The 10371-nt window shown below is 41.9% G+C and overlaps 1 pseudogene; it reads left to right on the forward strand.

Moving 5' to 3' along the window:
* The first annotated feature begins 9331 nt into the window (after positions 1–9331).
* On the forward strand, positions 9332–9826 carry LOC110919840 (annotated as a pseudogene).
* The last annotated feature ends 545 nt before the right edge of the window (positions 9827–10371 follow it).

A 10371-nucleotide genomic window follows, 5' to 3' on the forward strand; every position in this document is an offset into this window, starting at 1 on the left:
AATCATCCTTAACGGCGTCTCACGCTTTTCTCCATGAACAACAATGGTCTCACCATCGTCGGTCGGAATACGAATAACCTTCTCGTGACATACTATCTCTGCCTTGTTCCCGGATAACCAATCCATTCCTACTACCACGTCGAAGCTTCCCAACTGGACTGGTAGTAGATCTAGAGTAAACTCGCGTTCTCCTAATTCAATCACACAGCCTCTGATCACATCATTGGCTTCTACAAATTTTCCATTAGCCAATTCGATTGCGTAGGGAATGTCTAACTTATTAGCGGCTAGCCCAAGTATATTCTTAAATTCTAGTGATATGAAGCTATAGTCGGCACCAGTATCAAACAGAACAGATGCATAGCGTTGATTTACAGGGAACGTACCAGTGACAACGTTGGGATCCTGGCGTGCTTCCCGTGCACCGATCTGGAACACCCTTCCACGGGCTTGGTTCAATCCCGGGCAATCCTTCTTGAAGTGCCCAATGTCACCGCAATGAAAACATCCTAATCTTTTTCCACTTCCCGCACCGTCCCCAACTGGCGGGTTGTTTTGATTGGCAGTTCCGGCTTGATTTGCATTGTAGCCTCGGTTATTCCCTTGTGGGCGATTTCCCAAACCACCACGATTATCGTTTCTATTCATATATCCTCCCTGGCCTCCCCGGCCTGCACTAGCCCAACATGATTCCTTTGAGTGGCCCGGTTTTCCACAAGATTCACAAACTTTCACGTTACAATAGCCAGCATGGTGGCGTTGGCAGTTGTTGCATTTGGGCTGGGTGACCTGGTACCCTTTCCCTTTCTTGGTACTACCAGTTGATTTTCCTTTCTTTACTGCCATGCTGATGCCTTGTTTGAAGTTCGAAAACTTCCTTTTGTTATCTCCTGAGGACTCAACGTGAGTCTCTGTCTTCTTTGCCTTGACTTCATCGAACTTGTTTAAACGAATTGCCTCCTCAGTGAGAGCCACGCTCAAATCAATGGCTTCCGTGATAGTTGTCGGTTTGGAGGAGGTCACCATGCTAATGATTTGGGGAGCTAATCCCCAAATGAAGCGCTCGGTTCGCTTGTATTCAGGCGTGACCATATAAGGAACCACTTGAGATAGGTCATGAAACCTCTGGACGTATTCTGCAACCTTTGGTCCATCCATCTTTAGGTGCCAAAATTCAGTCTCCAACCTTTGAATTTCTGCGCGGGAACAGTACTTCTTGCGCATAAGCTCTTTCAATTCGGCCCAAGTCAGGGCGTAGGCGGCAGCTTCGCCTAGTGTTTGCACTTGTAAGTTCCACCAAGATAGGGCTCCATCTAGAAACAGCCCTGAGATGTAAGTGACCTGCTGGTCGAGCGCACATTTGCTCATGCGGATGGTGGAATCAGTCTTCTCTGCCCAGCGAACGAAAGCAACAGCACCACCTGTGCCGTCGAAGTTGATGGGCTTACAGTCCAAGAACTGTTTGTAGGTGCACCCATGAGGAGGATTTTGGTTGCCGTTAATGTTCGAGCTACTTCCGCTCGGTCCTCCTTGCGAGGCAGCGTATTGAGCAATGGCGCTAGCGATAAGTTGTTGGAGTTCTTCATGAGTCGTGGGCATCGGCTGCGATTGACGTCTTGGTGCCATCTTCTACAGATGCGTACGTTGATTAGGTCATTTTAACATACGTATAAAGTAATAGTATATAACATCTCATGTTATCAATATATCACACACAACATCCCATGTCCCAACATCCCATGTCACAAATATCATATACACAACATCCCATGTCCCAACATCCCATGTTGCAAATATCATACATATAACATCCCATGTCCCAAATCATAAATAAGCAATCATGTGAATCAGATATGGTGAGAATACAGCGATTGTTATATATCGAGACCATAAAGTGTAGCAAGTGTGTCAGCACGTCACTGTATCATACAATCACAAATCAAATAGGGGCTACATCACCCCTGTCAAAAACAGCATCACATCAGTGTCACATACAACCAGTACATCAACAAATAACAACAAAAATCTGTATCGTCGGCTGGTCTCCAAAAATCTGTGCAGTCACAATCGCGGTCGTCTCACCATCGCCTACCACTATGGTACCAATGAGCCCTATGCGGATGGGGGTGGAGGAGGGGGAAAGTGAGTGTAGAGCAAGCGGCGTAAATGAAGCCAGTCCTCCTCCATCGCCTGCTGAGTGCGAATAACAGATGCAATCTACTGCTCCATAGTCGTAAGTCGGGCAGCAAAGTCAGGAGGTAATGATCGAAAAGACTGAAAAGATGAAGATGTCTGACCAAGATATGGACCAAAAGATAGCTGAGCTCTCTCGAGCTCCTGGAGTCGCTGTGTATGAGACTCGTGCTGGTGTACAAACGACATCAAAAGATCCTCAATAGTATGGCCCAAATGAAATGGGTGGTATGGATCTGTAGGTGGCATGGCAGATGGGGTCGACCAAAGTAATGGCGTGCTGGTAAGATCGATAGGTGCAACAGAAGATGGGATAGATGCTATCTGAGGCATGAATGGCATGGTCATCGGTACATGACCGAAAGGGTGGGCTGAAGAGCCCTCTCCAGGCCCCGCTGGAGGAATAAATGATGGGATCTGAAATGAGAAATCAGTATGATGTGTGCCAGTGTGATGTGGGGGAAACGGTGGAACATCCTCGTCCGCCGGTATCCACCCGTGCTGTGCCTCCTCATCTGGAGGATCCATGTGCTCAGCAAAAAGAGCGTGCTCGGGCTCGATGGGTAAAGGATCGATAGGAGCAATAACGGGGTCAACAGGTGCAATATCAGGATCGACAGGATCAATAACAGGATCAGCAGGTATGCTCCAAAGAGTAAATTTGTTAAGAAAGCTCCACCTGAAACAGTTCATCCTCAACGTCGGTCAGTTTCACCTAAACATGATAAACGAACTGTAAAAGAACAAGAAACTAAACAACGACGTAAGAACATGAAAACTGTTGAAAAGGCTTTAAAATCTGAAGTTAAAACAGTTGAAAGGAAAACAAGTGTGTCACAACCTGTAAAACCAGAATCTTCAAAAACTGGTGGGCAAAAACGAACTTGGTTACCTAAGTCGGGTGACAATTCAGGGGGAACAATGGTTCTTGAAAACCATCAAGAGATTGATATCACGTTTCGTGATGCTCAGGGACGACCCAAGACCACTAAGGCTTGGGTCCCCATTCTCAACTGATGTTTTAAATGACATGTGCAGGATGTTCTAGGAGGAACTATTAATAGTCATTGGATTGTTGATAGTGGAGCATCCAGGCACATGACTGGCGACTTACGGCTCCTATACGACGTGAGAAATATTAGAGGAGGGTATGTTGCTTTTGCGGGTGACAAAGGCGGTTTTATCACTGGAGAGGGAAGTATCTCCAATGGCATCGTGTGCTTTGATAAGATCAATTATGTGAAGCAAATTGATCACAATCTTCTCAGTGTGTCGCAAATCTGCGATAAGAAATTCACCGTGCATTTTGATGATGCCGGCTGCTATGTGCTGAAACCTGGATTCAAAATTCCACAAGAATGGATTCTCTTATCGGCTCCGAGAGTTAATGATCTTTATATTCTCGACATGAGCCAGGCGATTACAACATCTGCACAAGTCACTTGCTTTGTCTCAAAAGCCACAGAAAAGGAGTCTATATCTTGGCACAGAAGAATGGGACACATTCACTTGAGGAAGATGAACCATTTGGTGAAAAATAATCTTGTGAATGGTGTGCCTGTGAGAAGTTTTCATTTGCAAGATATCTGTGTCTCGTGCCAAAAAGGGAAGCAAACTAAGAAGTCTCACCCTTTGAAGAAAATCAACACTGTCAGCATGCCTCTCGAACGTCTTCATATGGACCTTTTTGAACCCATGAAGCACAAGACAACGTTCGGTGATGCCTATTGTCTAGTTGTTACTGATGATTATTCTAGATTTTCTTGGGTATCCTTCATGGCACACAAAAGTGCAACTCCTGGCATCCTCAAGGATCTTCTTACAATGTTGGAGAATCTCTATTCGTTGAAAGTAAAGAGGATCCGAAGCGACAATGGTACCGAATTCAAGAATCAAGTTATGGATGAGTTTTGTACTTCTAAAGGCATTCTTCATGAGTACAGTTCTCGTTATACTCCACAACAAAATGGTGTCGCGGAGAGGAAGAATCGGACGATTATAGAAACTGCAAGAACAATGTTAGTAGAGTCGGAACTCCCTATTCAATTCTGGGGGGAGGCTGTATCGGCTGCATGCTACACGTTAAACAGAGTTCTTACAGTAAAGAGACATGGCAAGACTTGCTTCGAACTCCTTCAGAAAAGGAAACCGGATCTTTCTTACCTTGAACCGTTTGGTGCTCCATGTACTATGATTGAACCGGATGGAAAGTTTGGTGCAAGAGCTATCGAGGGTTTCTTCCTTGGATATGCTACTCCGAATTTTCGTGTTTGGAATCTAGCTACCAAAAAGATTGAGCTATGGAGTGAAGTTAGGGTTCAAAGGTACACGAGTCCTGTTAGGGCTCCGGGTGATCCGTGGATGTTCGATTATGATGGGCTATTTGACTCCTTCAATCTGCCAACCTTTGACGAAGAATCAGCAGCGGCTAGGATGTTGTTAGAAAGTGACAACGCTGCTGTCTCGCCTTTGGTTAGACCTATTGTTGTTGACCCTCAAGCTTCTTCGTCAGTCAACAACATGGTTCAAAATGAGGTTTATGAAGATGCTGCTGATTATAATGATTCTTCTGAAGATGATGAATATCATGATGCAGCTGAAGGATCTTTAGCTCCAGCTGCTCCTGTTCAGGGTGCCTCTGGTGATACACCTCATATGCAGAATGTAGACACTGCTGAAGGGAATGCATCCACCTCTACCCACATTCCTGGTGTGGAGTTGGTTGTTGATCTTAATCTTACCAATTTGGGTATCAATGCACGAGTACCAGACAATCCTGAGATGAGGATTCATGATACCCACCCCCAGCAGAATATTATAGGAGATGTCCATCGCGGTGTGCAGACGCGTAATCAGCTGAGAAACAACCGAAATGCTGGTTTGTATTCAGCTATAAGAGAATCTGGCCAACAAAATGACTGGTCCTTCGCGTGTTACGTGTCACAAGAAGAACCAAAATCGTGGAAAGAAGCATTGAAAGATAGTGCTTGGGTTGAAGCCATGCAAGAAGAATTGCAGCAATTTCACAAGCTTGGTGTTTGGAAGCTTGTTGAAAAACCTGAGAATTACAAGAAGATTGGCACTCGATGGGTCTTCAAATGCAAGAAAGACGACCGTGGAGTGGTTATTCGGAACAAAGCTCGTTTAGTCGTTCAAGGTTTTCGTCAGATTGAAGGGATCGACTACAACGAAGTGTATGCACCTGTTGCACGTCTGGAAGCTATTCAGATCTTTCTGGCTTATGCCTCATTCAAAGGATTCAAGGTTTACCAGATGGACGTCAAAAGTGCATTTCTACATGGTGTGGTTGAAGAAGAGGTATATGTCGAACAGCCTCCAGGTTTTGAAGATCCTGTCCATCCCGATCGGGTTTGGTTGCTCAACAAAGCTCTCTATGGTCTTCATCAAGCGCCACGAGCTTGGTATGCAACCTTATCTACCTATCTGCTGGAGAATGGTTTTCGAAGAGGTCTTATCGATTGTACTCTCTTCATCAAAGAACAAGATGGAGATCTTCTTCTTCTGGTTCAGGTATAGGTTGATGATATTATTTTTGGTTCTACTAATGATGCTTTGTGTAGGAATTTCGAGCGCATTATGCAGGATAAGTTCGAGATGAGTGCTATGGGGGAAATGACTTTCTTTTTGGGCCTACAAGTGCAACAAACTGAGTCTGGGATATTCATCCATCAGACTAAATATGTTGGTGACATCTTGAGCCGGTTCCAGATGTCTGATGCAACGCCCATTGGTACCCCATTGCCACAAAATCACGGAATTACTCCAGATTTGAAGGGTGAAGCGGTTAGCCCCTCATATTACCGCGCAATGATCAGATCTCTTATGTACCTCACAGCATCAAGGCCAGACATAATGTACCCAACGTGCCTGCTTGCCAGATATCATGTCAACCCGAAGGCCTCACATCTTGCAGCTGTCAAAAGGATTTTTCGTTATTTGAAGGGTTACCCTGACACCGGTCTATGGTACCCTAGGGATAATAACTTTGAATTGGTCGCTTTCAGTGATTCTGATTTTGGCGGATGCAAAATCGACCGCAAATCCACAACGGCTGGATGTCAGTTTTTAGGAAATCGCCTAGTCACATGGCAGTGCAAGAAGCAGACGTGCGTCGCTACATCAACATGCGAAGCTGAATACATTGCTGCTTCGAGTTGTTGTTCCCAAGTTCTTTGGATCCAACAACAATTACGCGACTACGGTTTTGAATTCCTAACTACTCCTATTTACGTTGATAATTCTACTGCTTTACAGATCACTAGAAATCCTGTGCAGCACTCAAAGACCAAACACATCGAAATCAAATATCACTTCATACATGATTGCTTTGAGAAAAGGCTAATCGATGTTGTTAAGGTCCACACCGATGACCAACGTGCCGACCTTTTTACCAAAGCCTTTGACAAATCAAGATTTGACTTTTTATTATTGGTAAACGGCATTAAGGTCAAGCAAGAGTAAAACCAACATCGGAGAATCATTTTTGTAAATACCTTTGTGTTTTAAATTTTATCTTAGTTTATTGATTTTAGGGGGAGTAAATCCAAAATCTGAAAATCCAAAAACATCGAAAAATTTCAAAAACACAAAAACAATAGAAAAACAAAAATGAGTTTCCTGGCGAGCAAAAGAGAAAATGATAGTACATCAGTGGTCTATCCAAACCTCTTTAAACCTTAAATGAAAAACGATAAGCAGCTCTATATAAGATGTATCGGTAGGCTCACAATCATTTTAAAGTGTGCAGGGTGATATAAATCTTAATCGACTGAAGACCAGGTGGGAACCATTCATTGGCATATTGTCTTAGTACCGAGGTTCTGAGATATTCGGTCTTTATGCTGCTTATCATCTGGGTATCATGGTTGTATCTTTTACCGAAAAATTACGGGGACGCAAGTCTAGATCTTCCATGATATCATACATACGTGTACATACTGCATTCGACCTCAATAAGTGATAAACAATCACATGTCCAAACAAATAAGTGATAAAATATCACATTTTTCCGGGAGTCAAGTTCGTCTCTCTGCTGTACGAAAGTACTAACCTGTTCACGGACTTGCTCATGTGCCCTCATGCATATGAAAATCAAGTTCCTCATAAATAAGTGATTACATCACATAGGGCTTGTTTTTCAAATAAAAATAGGTGAGAATCTCACATCATATACGGTCAAACAGATGATAATCGGTATACTCACCGGTAAGATGAACCCTCGTGCATACCTTGATACGGGAATGTGTCGTGATGTGGATGAACACCGGTCGGTAAGTATAAATCATACCTTAACATATCTCCTCGCTATGATTACATCTGATAAGTTGAGCTTAAGTGGACAACAATACCGATAATTGTTATAGGATGCTTATCTTAATGTTAACTAATTGAACAACAAGAGCGTTTTGGCATGACCGTACACTGATATGATTCTCTTACCCTCGAAACTCGCAAAAAGAATGTCTGTATATATTTATTTACTACTTTCAGTCTTTACATTTCAAATATTCTAAAATACCAAAAAGATTTTAGGTGTGTTTTAATATAAACTTTATAAAAGCCAAAAAGATTTTATTTCTTCTTTATTTTCGATCGTACGATGTTGGATCTCAAGTCTTCGTTACCTGAAACCTGACTAAAAACCGAATTGACTAAATCTTCATAAACGGTCGAAATTTGCAAGTTTTGAAAGTTAGAAACTAAAACTGACAAATTTATTAAACTTTCAAACTGTCGGACGGTGTTTGATTGAAACATGGTCATACGTGTGTCATTTGTTTATGCTAACTATATTCCAAGCAGTTGTTCTCATTACGCGTTTAGATTTCTTGCATGTGCAGATTCTAAAGGCAAGGAGAACATGGTCGATGACAAGCTTTGGAATGAAGACACGACGTGAAGGCACTCAAAAGATGAAGATGATCGAGTTGCCGCTGACCATCATCAACACCACAAGGATCTCAAGCTGTAAAGATCAAGTCATTCACGAGCATAACTCAAGGGGGAGCTTGTGTTAAGGGGAAGTTTGTCAACACACTTCCTACATGAAACGGGTAGTTTGTTGATACACTTTCTGCTTTCAAGACGTGAAGACTTTGAAGATCCTCCGACATTGAAGACCTGAAAGGACGTCAGAGACTTGAAGACACGAAGATTGAGACAAAGCTACAGCCAAGGGGGAGTTTGTTGGTGCACTTGTGTCTGTACTTTGTCTGTATTTCGTCACGATATAACCATGTCTTTTGTTAGTCCTGTAAGTTTGACCAAGTCAACCATCCTCCTGGTTTGACTTGGCCAAACAGTTAGAAAATGGTTGTCATATATTTGTGTCGAAGGATGAGTTGTCGAAGGATGACTCATCGAAGGATAAGCCTTCGATGGATGTTGATGGACCTCGAAGGATATCATCATTCGAGGTGTATAGGTGGATCCTTCGATAGGTTTCAAATCGATAGATGATCTTTCGATCATCTATCTGATCCTTCGATCAGCCTATCTGATCCTTCGACCAGACGACCTGTGTTGGGTTTATATATACCCGTGTAATGTGTTCACTTTAGAGAGTAGAAGCAAGTAGAACAGAGAGAACCTTCTGTTGAGAACACACACACACTTAGAGAGAGTTTGCAAAACAGATTTGTAAACATTGAGCTTGTAACCGAACCTTTCATTCGTATTAATACAAGTGGTGTTAATCGGTGAAGATTGCGTGTGTTGTTTGTGCTTGTTTCATCTCGGTTTGCACTCTAGCTTGGATTCCGCACTTGCTAGTGTGTTAACATAACAAGGTTAAGGTTTAACCTCATCCTCCGAGGGACCTACAGTATTTATTTCTTTTCTTGATGTTTTTAAACAAGTTATTGTAAAGTTTCTAAGACAAAGTCTTATTGATTTGCAATTTTTTTTACTGTTTTCTTATACGACCACCAGCTTTGATGGAATTCTCCAACGAGTAAATTTTAGGCTTTTATTTTTTTTAATCTTTTTTGTGTTTTTCTTCAACATAACATGTTCGGCAACGGATTCGTAGCCGGTAATATGATATAAATTGAAACCGTAAAATGACCATGATGAGTAAATATGGAGTTGAAAATGCCACTGAACACTTCTCAACACTATCTGTGATGCTACTCAAGTAAGTGCTCTGCGAAAATTAATTGTGTGGGGCCTATTCACAAGTAAAAGGGCCAAGTAAAAGGGCTTTGAAACTGTCACCTTTATGATCTTTATTTTTTATATAATTTCATTTTTTAGGAGCGACAAGATGCTATGTACAAATTAGTAGATGAAAAAATGGATCTTATCTTAGTTGTTGGTGGGTGGAAGTCGAGCAATACTTCACATCTACAAGAGATTCCTGAGGAACACAATATTCCATCTTATTGGATCATAGTGTAGTGATTGTGGGTCCCGGAAACTTTATAGCCTATAAGACAATGGTAAAAACACCTTTAAACATCCAATTACTTTACTCTTTATGATTTTTTACTATATTTTAATTGTCTCATTCTTAACAGCATGGCAAGAGGATTGAAAAAGAAAATTGGCTACCAAAGGGTCATGTATTGGTATCACATCTGGTGCATCAACGCCATATGAAAATATATCTTAAGGCAGCTCAATTAGACTTGAAACAAGACCAAATGTCGTTATATTTGATAGATCTTTGCCACGTGGAATACAGGACGACCAAGTTCGCGCATCGTTCTTGGCTACAGCTATTTTGTACACCGCTCAGTGCAGTCTTCATGGATATAAACAATGGTCGAAGACTTCTTAATGGCATACAAACTACTATGAAGATCAGCTTATGTAAGCCATTCATCTTTCTTGCCTTTTAAATCTCCATAATTACATATTTAGTACATTTTTTTAAATGTACTATTAACACAGGTCATTTGTTATAATGCATTTAGAATGTTTATAAATGATTTTTTTTTGCGATTTTGGTGGCTTTGTTATTGAGAATGCGTGAGGATGATCATACAATACCACTAAAGGCCAGCAACTGGGAGATTTACAGTGGCTTATAGACTTCGTTTCGTTACAGCTACTTGAGTTTTAATAGCTTGGGAAATAACCTGGTAGCTTGCTAATCGTCTAGAGCTGCAGTATCTTTCATCTGCAACAAGATCGATTCGTTGGATGTATTCCACT

Source organism: Helianthus annuus, chromosome 16 (genome assembly GCF_002127325.2).
Source record: "Helianthus annuus cultivar XRQ/B chromosome 16, HanXRQr2.0-SUNRISE, whole genome shotgun sequence".
NCBI lineage: Eukaryota > Viridiplantae > Streptophyta > Magnoliopsida > Asterales > Asteraceae > Helianthus > Helianthus annuus.